Raw genomic sequence first — 13,079 nt, forward strand, 5'->3', positions numbered from 1 at the left:
CCTGTGCTGAAAGCCCTGGTAAGAGACATTGCAATAAGGTTTTTTTTTAAATCTCTAAAAATAAGTAAATAAATAAATACATTTGTAAATTTCAGTAAATCCAAAACAGAAAGAAAAGAATATATTCTACTAAGCTCAAGGAAAAAGAAATAAGCATCTGGTGGAACTTTCCAGAATGCTCAGAAAGAGGTTGGAGGAATGGCGGCTGCCCTAGTTACACACAGCTACATGCTTCCTTCTCACGTCCCCACTGGCCCCAGCCCACTCACCGACTGGAAAATGGTGAAAGAAACCACTTATCATGATGTTTTGGGAATCAAACCCAATGCCACCCAGAAAGAATTGAAAAAGGTTTACAGGAAACTAGCCTCCAAGTACCACCCTGATAAGAATCCAAATGAAGGAGAAAAGTTTAAACAGATTTCTCAAGCTTATGAGGATACCAAGAAAAGAGAATTATATGACAAGGGAAGAGCATAGGCAATTAAGGAGGGTGGAGCAGGTGGTGGTTTTGGATCCCCTTGGACATCTTTGATATGTGTTTTGGAGGAGAAGGAAGAATGCAGAGAGAAAGGAGAAGTAAAAATGTAGTGCACCAGCTCTCAGTAACCTTAAAAGATTTACATAATGGTATAAGAAGAAAACTGGCTCTGGAAAAGAATGTGATCTGTGACAAAGGCGAAGGCCATGGTGGTAAAACAAACAAACAAACAAACAAATGCTGGGGGGGCGGGGCATTGGAGTGCTGTCCCAACTGCTAAGGTACTGGGATGCAAATACGAATTCATCAGATGGGACCTGTAATGCTTCAGCAAATTCAGTCTGTGTGCATGGAGTGCCAGGGCCATAGAGACAGGATCAGTTCTAAAGATAGATGTAAAAGCTGCAATGAAAGGAAGATAGAAGATTCTAGAACATATTGACAAAGGCATGAAAGTTGTCCAAAAGATAACATTTCATGGTAAAGAAAACCAAGAATCAGGATTGGAGCCTAGAGATATCATCATTGTATTCGATCAGAAAGACCATGCTGTTTTTATAGGATGAGGGGAAGACCTTGTCATGTGTATGGACATACAACTGGTTGAAGCACTGTGTGGCTTCAACTGAACCACAGTCATCACCTTTCGTCAGGTCAGATTGTCAAGCATGGAGATAGCATGTGTGTGATAAATGAAGACATGCCCATTTATTGATGAGCATATGAAAAGGGATGCCTAAGTAATGAGTTTAAGGTAAATTTTCCTGAAAATGGTTTCCTCTCTCCTGATAAACTCTCTTTGCTAGAAAAACTTTCCTGAGAAGAAGGAAGTAGAAGAGACTGATGAAATGGATCAGGTAGAACTGGTGGATTTTGATCCAAATCAGGAAAGATGCCACCATTATAATAGAAAAGCTTATGAGGATGATGAATATCCCCCCAGAGATGTCAAACTTTGTAATAGAGCCAGTGAATAGCACTCACTATTGGCATTTTAAATGCAGTAGTGAATAAGTGAAGGACTGTAATCATAACTAATTAGCTCATTACATGCTATTGTTTTCTGTTGTAATATTCAACTACAGTAATGTTTTAAACGTTAAATGAAGAATAAAAGCAAATATAAAAGCTCTGACTTTGCTCTTTATGTATGATAACTTCAGTGTGCAAGATGAAGTTTTAAAACCTGTAAAAACTACTTTTCAAAAAGTTCCTCTAGCATCTGTTAAATTATATCTTGTAACTGATTCAGCTGTGTGCACAGATAAGCTTATACTGAAATGCTAGGGACATATATTAACTTTGGTATATGATCTTCCACCATTAATTTGCATTTGGCTAGTAATCTGAAAAAGAGAAGTTAACTTGTAGAGAAATGTTGGTGTGTGTAGTTATTTGTATTAAGTGGACTCATTGTGAACCTTGGCATTTTATTGTCTCAACTATTACTGGAAGAATGGCATAATACATCTTTTACCCTGTGTTAGCAGTGATACAGAAATGACACCTTTCTAAAGAAAAGGTTTATCATATACTGCTTCTAAGGGCTTGCACTTTTAGAATTGCATCCCTTCTGTGCCATCTTTTAAAATATGTGTGTTCATATATAAATATACACATATATTATGTTAACCAGCTGTAGTTATGTTCTTTTTCCCTTTGGATCATGATAAAGCCCTTGATAGTGACTTTTTCAGAGTTGGGTAGCAAAAACAATTGAAGAGACCTATATATTGAGAAGTAATTTTGCATGAATTACATAGGAAGGTGTTCCTTAGATATGTTACAGGCTTACTTTAAACCATTTGCTCCAAAGTAACTGTAATTCAATGTTGGTTCAAATTACAATGAATAGTTCTGACTGTATATTTAAAGTCATGTGTTCATAAGTTTAAATCTGGATATCAGAATTTAAGACATTATTTTTAAAAATTTTTTTAATTTCTTTTTTTTTCTTTGTTTCCCCTTCCCATCCCTTCCCATACTCCCCCCCCCCCCGCCCTCCACCCGATCCACCTCCCACTCCCACCAAAGTTGTAAAGTTCGTTTTTTGACATAACGACTTGTATATCTCATTGTTGCAATGGGTCCACCTGTATCCCTAGTTAAACGATTTGTCTTTTCTCTTCCCCTCCACAAATTATACCAACATCAAATACAGTGAAAGCATGGGTTATACTGTGGGGGAGGGACATACAAAACAACAAAGAAATCATCTTATAAATATGTTAGAAACAATTGCATGAAAGGAATAAAAAAACAAAAAAAATTTGAATACTTATCTTGGGGTTCATTCCCCTTATATCAACTTATCTAGCCTTTTCTGCTTGATTAAGACATTATTGAAATATATGTATGATTCCTAAATATACTGACTACAAAGTAAAAACAAACCAGAAATATGTACCTATGGGAGCTATAGAATCTGGGTGTAAGTTGTTATTTTATAAAGAATTTGTGATTTATCAGGAATGAATTTGGGACTTCACCTTGTAATAAAAAATTATGTGTTCTACATTTCATTGACATTGTGGGCAGCAAGCACTATAGCCACGAACCTCAGAATAACATTATTTCTCTTGTATTGGCAAGTGAAAAGCTATTTCAATTTGTAAAATGAATCCCATTCCAATTTCTCCCATGTATATAATTGATTTTAATTACCTGGATCCATTCTGAAGTGTTTGGAAATTTTATCTTGTAAGAATAGCCGTGGAGAGCGAATGTGCAGGCCAAGGTCGTAGACTTCGTCTGTGGGCTTACTCTTTTCCCCAATGGCATCCCAAGCTTCAGCACCAAGGTCCTCAACAATAATGTCAAAAGGAAAAGTGTGTACGGGAGGAGAGATTCCACACTGGGTCAGTCTCTTCCAGGACCGAGAAAGCTGTTGTATGGGAGTGAGGGAATCCACCACCAGGCTGTGTTGGAGGATTTCAACCAGGGACATTGGTGTCTCTTCTTTTTTAGGCTCTTCTTTATCCACCAGAGTACATTTGAAAACAAGTTGTGAATCTTCTCTTCTTGCCCCAGTTCCACTGGTGGATGACATGACATTTAGGTTTTTATTAAGTAGTTTTTGTGCTTCTGTAAGTGAAATGCTCTGACTTTTTAAGAGGTTTGATTTCTTTCTTTCCTTATTAAAATTATCAGCTGATGCATATAATTCAGGTAACTGTGAGGTTAAAAAAAGAGGGAAAGTCATGAAACCCAAGAAAATATAATAGTCTGTCAGATCCCAAACCCTGAAACAACAACAAAAACACAAATAACCATAGAAACAGAAGCATCTGTCCTTGGAAGATATCTTTCCCTAACTAAACCAAGACAATGGTGGCATGTGAAATAGAACAGAAAATTGAAGCTCAGACTGTATTTATTTATACATACACCCCACTTAAATTCTCTGCTATAAATAGCCAGCTAGTGTTGGTCTCCAAGGTCTCTTTGGCAATTCAGAGTAACCATCATGAAAGACAACTCAGTAGAGCAGTGCTCTTTTGCTTCTTTTAAATACGGATATATATATATATATATATATATATATATATATATATATACACGATTATCTTTGAGTGGTTGTACAAAGAAGTTCCCATTATACAAAACAGTATATGAATTCAAAAGTGTTTGATAACATTGTCACCCATCGCTCTTAACCCACCCCTTCTCTCATTTTTCTTTTCTTCTTTTTTAAAATTGAGATTAGGTAATTAAATAAATTTCAATACTTAGTTAAAGACACAAACACATTTTAACCTTCACAAGGAAAATTGTCCTTATCATGGTCTATAAAGTTTGTGAATTCTGTGAGCTTTGACAATTATTTCTTTCATATCAGGTGATATTTACATTTCTTTCCTTTTACTTAGTGTTAGCTGTTCCCTTTTTCTCCCTCATTCATCCCTACCCATCACTGTCTTTGGGTTGCTTAGTTCATTTTTATTTATGTCCAGTGGAGGTGATAAGGCCTCTCTGTTGTATGTTTTCCCATTTCCCACTGATTCTTCTGTGTCTTCCTCCTAGCTTCCCTCTGTTGGGAATGCACACACACACACACACACACACACACACACACACACACACACACACACACACACCATATATGTGGTCAATAATATGGAGCCATTTAGCAATGATATGATAAAATGAGTGGCAGTCCTTTGTTTCTCTAGTCCTGTTTGCTTTGTCATATCTCATGAATAAGGATATATATATATATTTTTCCCCTTCAACTCTATATTTTATTCCATGAAACACTCCTTTTGAAAAAGAAAAAAAAATCACAGAACTTCACTTAGTTCCAAGAGAAATCAGGAAGATTAAACCAAGAATATAGGTTTTTAATTTTAATTTTTTATTTTTTGTGAACATACTGTACAGAGGGGTTACAATTACATGGGCAAGATAATGCGTACATTTCTTATCAAGCATTGCAGCCTCCTCCTTTGTTTACCCTTCACACCCCTTCCCAGCCTCCCCCCTCGCCCCCCTCACCCAATCCTCCTCCCCCTCCAAGCCTCACCCCCCCCCCCCCCCGCACCAATGTTTTCGACATGACAACTTGTACTTCTCATTGTTGCAACAGGTCCACCTGTATCCTTAAACGACTTGTTTTTCCCCATCTCCTCCACAAATTATACCGACATCAAATATAGTGAAAGCAGGGGTTATATTGTGGGGGAGGGACATACAAACCAACAAAGAAATAATCATATAAATGCCTCAGAAACAAATAAAATACATATCTAAGGGTTCATTTTCCTAACATCACATTATCTGACCTTTTCTTCTTGACTCATACATATACTAGATATTGCAAATAAGGGAAAGCATGGGACCTATGTTTCTTTAGGTTTGGCTTACTTCACTTAATATAATTTTTTCCAAGTTTTTCCATTTCCTAACCAATGGGGCAATGTCATTCTTTCTGATGGAGGCATAGAATTCCATTGTGTATATATACCACATTTTCTTGATCCATTCATCTACTGAGGGGCGTCTGGGTTGGTTCCATACCTTAGCTATGGTAAATAATGCTGCAATAAATATAGTTGTGCTGGTAGCTTTAGTGTGGTCTAGTTTGTGATCATTTGGGTAAATGCCCCAAAGTGGGATTGCTGGGTCTATGTGAAGTCTTTTGAGGAACCTCCAGACTGCTTTCCAAAGTGGTTGAACAAGTTTACACTCCCACCAACAATGCAGTAAGGTTCCCTTCTGTCAATCCCGTCCAGCATCTGTTGTTATTAGAGTTCTTGATAATAGCCATTCTAACTGGGGTGAGGTGGTAGCTCAGTGTTGTTTTATTTAGCATTTCTTTTATGGCTAGAGAGGTTGAGCATTTCTTCATGTGTCGATTGGCCATCCTTCTTTCTTCTTCAGAGAAGTTTCTCTTTAAGTCTTTAGCCAACTTATTTATTGGGCAGTTGTTTCTTTGAGGATTTGTTGTTGGGGGATTTAATTTTTTGAGTTCCAAGTATATTTTAGATATGAGACCCTTGTCTGTTGTATAGCTAGTGAAGATCTTCTCCCACTCCGTGGGCTTTCTATTGATCTTGCTAGCTATGTCCTTTGCCATGCAGAAGCTCTGCAACTTCATGCAATCCCATTTGTCCAACCTTTCTTTGATTTGTTGTGTTTCCGGGTCACTATTAAGAAAATTTCGGCCTGTGCCAAGGAGATCTAGGGTTTCTCCTATTCCATCCTGTAATGTTTTCAGAGTGTCTGTTTTGACTCCGAGGTTTTTGATCCATTTGGAGTTGATTCTGGTGCAGGGTGATATATAAGGATCTAGACTTAGTTTTCTACAAGTAGTTAACCAATTTTGCCAGCACCATTTACTGAAGAGGCTGTCTTTCTTCCATTCTATTTTTTTAGCTCCCTTATCGAAGATTAGATGGTTATAGGTCTGTAGGTTCATTTCTGGGTTTTCAATTCTATTCCATTGGTCCTGAGGTCTGTTCTTATGCCAGTACCAAGCTGTTTTGATTACTATGGCTTTATAGTAGAGTTTGAAATTTGGTATTGATATTCCTCCAGCAGTGTTCTTTCTGTTGAGTAGCGTTTTTGCTATTCGGGGTCTTTTATTGTTCCATATGAATTTTTGGATTGTCTCTTCTATTTCCTTGAAGAATGAGGTTGGAATTTTGATAGGTATCACATTGAATTTGTAGATAGCCTTGGGAAGTATTGCTATTTTCACAATGTTAATCTTTCCAATCCAGGAGCATGGGAGGTTTTGCCATTTTCTAAGTTGTGTTTTGATTTCCTTTTTCAAGATTTTAAAGTTTTCATCATAGAGGTCCTTCACTTCTTTGGTTAAGTTAATTCCTACGTATTTTATTTTTGTGGGGCTATTACAAATGGAGTTGCTTTCCTAATTTCAGCCACACTTTTCTCATTGTTGGCATACAGAAAAGCCATTGATTTTTGGGGGTTAATTTTATAACCTGCTACTTTGCCAAAGTTTTGAATCAGCTTGAGTAATTTGGGAGTGGAGTCTATGGGATTCTTTAAATACAAGATCATGTCATCTGCAAAGATGGAGATTTTATTTCTTCTTTCCCTATTTGGATCCCCTTTATGTTTGCGTCTTGTCTTATTGCTGTAGCTAGGCATTCTAATACTAGATTGAAGAGAAATGGAGAGTGTGGACATCCTTGTCTCGTTCCTGAGTTAAGAGAAAATGGCTTTAGTTTTTCACCATTAGGTATAATGCTGGCTGTAGGTTTGTCATATATAGCCTTTATTGTATTGAGGAATGTTCCATGGATTCCTAATTTTTCCAAAACCCTCATCATAAAGGGGTGTTGGATCTTGTCGAATGCTTTTTCTGCATCGATTGAGATAACCATATGGTTCTTATTCTTGCTCCTGTTGATGTGATGAATAATATTAATTGATTTGCGTATATTGAACCAGCTTTTCATCCCTGAAATGAATCCTGTTTGATCGTGGTGTATGATTTTTTGGATGAATTGTTGAAGTCGATTGGCCAAAATTTTGTTGAGAAGTTTTGCATCAATGTTCATCAAAGAAATGGGAAGGATATATTTTTTAAGGAAGAAAGAAAGCCAGATCACTTTGATTTCAAAACATCATCTGGGTGTCTGAAGAGCTCAAAGTGTTTGGAAATACAGTGCAAAGGAGGCTATATTGGTTGTGATTCACTGGAAAATATTACCAAAGCCAGTGGTTGCATTTGTGCAGTGTTGGTAATAGTTATGCAGTGTTGGAAATAGTTGGAAGAAGAAAAAAGGTAAGTGATTCTTCAGTGTGTTTCCTCATATGAAAGATGTTAATAGACAAAGAATAAAATCCTATTTTCTAAAGTATCTATACATTTTTCATTCTGAAAAGCTTCTTGGGGACTCAAACCTAAAAGATGCAGTGTCAGGTCAGAACCAAAATTCAGGCCATTTGGCTGGAGTTAAAACTCAGTGGGCTAGGCACTGGTGGCTCACACCTGTAATCCTAGCTACTCAAGAGATTGAGATCTGAGGATCATGGTTCAAAGCCAGCTTGGGCAGGAAAGTCTGTGAGACTCTTATCTCCAATAAACCACTAGAAAACCGGAAGTGTTGCTGTGGCTCAATTGGTAGAGCGCTTGCCCAGGGACAGCGCCCAAGCCCAGAGTTCAAGACCCACAACCAACAAAAAACAAAAACAAAACAAAACAAAAACAAATAAAAACCCTTACTGGTAGAATACTCAGGTAACATGTTCAAGGGTCCTGGGTATGATTCCCAGGATTAACATTCTTTGGTGCAGTACAAATTCCTTTCACTCCTACTGAATTCTGATGCAAGCATATAAAACAGACAGCAAACTAAAGTTAGCAACTAGGTATTTAATACTGATTATCACCACCAGGAAAACAAATTAGTATACAAGTAACCCACCCTAGAAAGTGCTAACTTTTGCTGGGACAAAAAGGTGTTAAGTCACCAAAATGAAATTTTATTTTATTTTTTAAAATTGTTATTATAAAGGTGATGTACAGAGGGTTTACAGTTACATAAATCAGGTAATGAGTACATTTCTTTTACAACAATATCACTCCTTCCCTTGCTTTTTTCCAGTTCCCCCATCTCCCCCCACTTATTTTTCTTAAGTGGTTGTACAAAAAGTTTTAATTGAATATATCAGCTTATGAGTATATTGCATCTTGATCTATCACCCCTTCCATTGTTCTTCCCCATTTCTGAACATCACCCATCTCTTCAAGTTATCAATTCCTCAGTATGTCAATTCATGTTCAGTAGTTTGAGTTTTTATGATTGTTGAATGTAAAGTTTCTGGTGTATAGTATCATAGGATTTTTTTTTTGTCAGTTGTGGGACTTGAACTCTGGGCCTGGGTGCTGTCCCTTAGCCCTTTAGCTCAAGACTAGCACTCTAAGGTTCCAGGAAGATAGTGGAGGAGAAGCTGGAGGCTAAACAAGCTCTCAAATAAAAAGCAGTTTTAGTGTTCCAGTGAACAGTCCTAGGCCAGAGAATCACACCAAGTGTGCCATCACAATATAGAGAGTTGGCCAGAGAGGGAAAATCCAGGCAAGGAGACAGATCTGAGCACTTGCCAGCAGCCGTGGCGGCGGCAGCAGTGGCAGCGGCGGCGGCAGCGGCTGTGTTGGCCCTAGTCATCATACCTACAACACAGAGAGTCCAGAACAAAGGTGCCAGACGGCAAGCAAGCAGATTCTACTCAACACCAGCAAGAACTGACAAGGAGCAGATGTCTTCATCCTACAGATCACAAACCAGAGACGACCCAGAGACCAACACTCCTGTGTGAGTAGAACACTGACATCCTCACTCAGGTGCCTCCCCCCTCCACTACCGGAGATCTCCATCTTTGATACTGACAAAGGCACGGCTGAGCAGGTAGTTCCAACTCAGGCCTTAGAAGAAAACAAAAGAGTCATTTAGCAGGTCACAGGAACCTGACCTGACCTGCCAGGCTCAGCTCCATCCAGGGGAAAGTCACGCAGCCCAGGCAGAGAGGAGCTCTGCCCGCCCCCCCCAGGAGGGGCTTTCTTCACTAGGTTAACAGCCAGAGGCTGCCCCTCCCTATAGCAGCCCAGACAATTGAAATACAATAAACATAAACCCTGAGAATAGCTCCAGGCTGGGCTCTGAGAGTGTCTCAGAAGCTAGCCCCTCAGTGAAAAGCTACTGTTTACTGAAAGGCCTCAACTCTACCCAGAACCTAGACTCATTGCACCATCTCCAAACTAGAGGAAACAGCCATTTCCCTCTTTTGTGATATACAAAGCAGATATCCCTCCCACTGAACTAGCCTGGGAGGAGGATCACAAAATCCTGGGTAAAGCAGAGCATTTTCTGCCTGCTCAAACAAACTGACTTAAGAAACCAATCAAGCCACAGGAAAACCAAATACCACAAGCAGACCAGAGACTCCACCCAGAGACTGGTTACAGACAAAAGGGAGATACAGGATCTTCCCATCCACCCTCCCCCCCCCAAAAAAAAAAAATCGAAGAACTCTTTTTTTGGTATCTTTAAAAAAAATTTTAATAAAAAATTGTTTTCTATTAAGCTTTTTTTTCTTCCTCTCATAGTTTTTATTTTAGGTGTATATGTGTGTGGATGCTTTTATTTTTATTTTATCTCTACTGACCTTTTGGTCGTTTTTTTTCTTTCTTTCTCATTCTTTTCACTTTTTCTTCTCTTTCGTTCTTTTTTGCGTAATTGCTGTTCTGCTCTTCCTCAGATATACCCATCGTCGATTACTAGACCTTATCCCCCATTGTGTACACACTTAATCCAGAAATTTATTACTCAATTCAAAACCTCTTAGGCTTAAATTCCTTAATTGATATTATCTCTTTATACCTATATAATATTTTAAGTATTTTTATTTTTTAGTTTTTCATGTTTCCTTTCCATCCCTCCCCTCCTCTCATCCTGTCCCTGTTCTCTCAATATTACTTCTTTAAACTTGCATAATGTTTAAGTGTTTCACTTTTTAAATTTTTCATGTCTCTCCTTTTTTCTCTTCTCTCTCTCCAACCATTCTGTCCAATCCATTTCACTCTTTGAGATTAGGATTTGGTTAATTTCACTCTCCTTTTACCTTTCCACATCCCTCTAATCCTATTTTTCCCCACTCCCGAAACCTAATAATTTCTGGTTTGCCAAATTCCTCTTTGCTGTTCATAGCCATTAATACATAGTTGTTTGATGTTGAATAGATTGTATCTGTTGAACTAGATTGTATCTGCAGACTTTTGACTGTACAACTACAGGACTTTGGTTGATGCTTGCCTTAAAATAGTGTTCTAGCACAAAACTGGTGTTACTTTCATACCAAATGGAACAAGCCAGAAAAACACATGAAAAATGGCAAGTCAGGGTATCTCAACTCCCACTCATGATAATCAGGGGACAGAATGAATAATCCAGAGGAGAATTCCCAAAAAGCTCTAGAAACAATACTGGTAAACATGGTGAATGAAAAGATTGAAAACTTGCAAAGGACTCAGTGTGAGCGTGATAGGGAGAAAGAGGAGGCAAACCAAAGATCAATACAGGAAGCTCATGAGCGTGAGAAAGCTACTCAAAGATTGATACAGGAATTGCATGAGCAAATTGAGAACTATCAAAGAGAAATAAAGGAATTGATGAGCAGGTTGAGAAAACTCAAAGAGATAGACAGGAATTGCATGAGCAGCCTGAGAACAGACAAAGAAAGTCAGGAATGGTGTGACCAGGCTGAGAACAGTCAAAGAGAACTACAGGAATTGAGTGAACGTGAGGAAGCTAATCAAAGAGTAATACAGGAATTGAGAGAGTGGGATGAGAATAGACAAAGATAAATAAGGCATTCATGGAATCCATAAACAGGCAGCTGAAAAAAATCAGGGAGACCATGAAAGGAATGCTGAATTGAGCCTGACAAAAGGAATGGGAGTCCACAGAAACCATGACCAATCAACTAAGTGATTTGAGAATAAACACTGAACACCAAATTAAGGAAATAAAGAAGTTCATACAAGATCTAAAATAAAGCTCCAACAAAGAATTTGAAGCCACCAAAGCTGACCAATTAGAAGGAAAAGATAAAAAACAAAGTAGAAAGTCTTGACAGCAGGTTAGACCATGCAGAATATCGAATCTCGGGGATTGAAGACAGCCTAGATATTGTAGAGAAAGAACATACAACTATCCAAGACAAATTCAAGAAATATGATAGATCTAGTCAACATCCAGAAGACATGATCAGAAGGATTAATCTGAGGATAATGGGTGTAAAGGAACACAAAGAAACAGAATTTAATGGTCTAGGAAATTTGTTTAACAGAATCCTAGCAGAGAACTTCCCAAACGTGAAAAAAGATAGGCCTATTCAGATACAAGAAGCTTTTAGAACTCCAAATAGACCAGACCAGAACAGGACATCCCACCATCACATTATAATCAGCACAGAATCAATTCAGACCAAGGAAAAGATCCTTAAAGCTGTCAAGGAGAAAAGATCAATCACCTATAAAGGGAAACCAATTAGAATCACCTCAGATTTCTCAGCAGACACAATTAAAGCAAGAAGAATCTGGAATGATGTATGCCATGCCCTAAAGACAAACAACTATCAACCAAGAATATTGTACCCAGCTAAACTCCTTCATAACCGAAGGTTAAATAAAAACCTCCCATAGTAAAGAAAAACTGAAACAATTATCTCCACCAAACCAGTCCTACAAAAGATACTTAAAGATGGCCTACACATAGAAAACCAACAAGACAACAATAAAAGCCAAGAAACCACACCCAAACTGAGAATCCAAGAACCATAGGGAGAACCTAATTGCTGCAACTCCTAAGAAGGTGAATAAAATGGCAGGAATTCCCAAATACCTCTCAGTCCTATCTCTCAACAATAACGGACTTAACTCTCCAATTAAGCGACATAGACTGTCTAGTTGGATTAAAAAGCAAGATCCTTCTATCTGCTGCCTTCAGGAGTCACACCTTGCCCAGAAAAACAAACACATTTTGAATGTGAAAGGCTGGAACAAAATCTATCAAGTAAACGGCCCCCATAAATAGGCTCCTAATATCAGATAAAATAGACTTCAAATTAAATTTTGTGAGAAGAGATAAAGAAGGTTGCTACATATTAATTAAGGGATCTCTCCTTCGGGAGGATATTACAATTCTAAATCTCTAACTCCAAACAATGGAGCACCCAAATTTATCCAAGAAACACTGCTTTCCCTTAAATCTCACGTAGATCCAAAGACGTTAATTGTTGGGGACTTTAACACTCCACTATCCCCACTAGATAGATCAACTCAGCAAAAACTCAGTAGAGAAACCACAGATCAAAACAACTGCATAGATCAATTAGATTTAACAGACGTCTACCAAATATTTCACCCAGCAGCATCAGAATACACATTTTTCTCAGCAGCACATGGAGCATTTTCCAAAATAGACCACATTTTAGGTCACAAAGCAAACTTGTCCAAATTCAGAAACATTGAAGTTATACCTTGCATCCTCTCTGACCACAAGGGAATAAAATTAGAACTCAACACCAAAAGCCACCAAAGAAAGTCCTGTAACACATGGAGACTGAA

At 38.1% G+C, this 13,079-nt stretch overlaps 1 pseudogene; it reads left to right on the top strand.

The window, feature by feature from the left end:
- The first annotated feature begins 266 nt into the window (after positions 1 to 266).
- On the top strand, positions 267 to 1,458 carry LOC122099968 (annotated as a pseudogene).
- The last annotated feature ends 11,621 nt before the right edge of the window (positions 1,459 to 13,079 follow it).

The sequence above is a fragment of the Dipodomys spectabilis genome, unplaced genomic scaffold, assembly GCF_019054845.1.
Source record: "Dipodomys spectabilis isolate Male_0828 unplaced genomic scaffold, ASM1905484v1 ptg000551l, whole genome shotgun sequence".
NCBI lineage: Eukaryota > Metazoa > Chordata > Mammalia > Rodentia > Heteromyidae > Dipodomys > Dipodomys spectabilis.